We start from the raw sequence: 349 nt of genomic DNA on the forward strand, positions 1-349 counted from the left end.
CTGCTCTGCCCTCGGGCGCTTGCGGTGGTGATGCTGCCCTCGACGGTGCTTTGGGGCCGGCTCGGGTCAGTGAGTCTGCGGCAGCGCGGTTCGGCCCTGCGGCGGTGGAGCACGCGAGCGGCGCTCGGAGGTGAAGGGCCGGGGAGGCACTCTCCCGTACATGGACGGTGGCGGCTGAGGTGAAGCAGTGTGGCGGCGGCGCTGATCTGGGCATGCGGGGTCCACGGGCTGATCTGGTCATGATCTAGGCTGACCAGCCCTGCTGCTGCATCCGGACAATGACTACCTCATGGTGGATGTGAAGGAGATATGCCCTAGAGGCAATAATAAAGTGGTTATTATTTATATC

The sequence above is a fragment of the Lolium rigidum genome, chromosome 2 (genome assembly GCF_022539505.1).
Source record: "Lolium rigidum isolate FL_2022 chromosome 2, APGP_CSIRO_Lrig_0.1, whole genome shotgun sequence".
Classification (NCBI taxonomy): Eukaryota; Viridiplantae; Streptophyta; class Magnoliopsida; order Poales; family Poaceae; genus Lolium; species Lolium rigidum.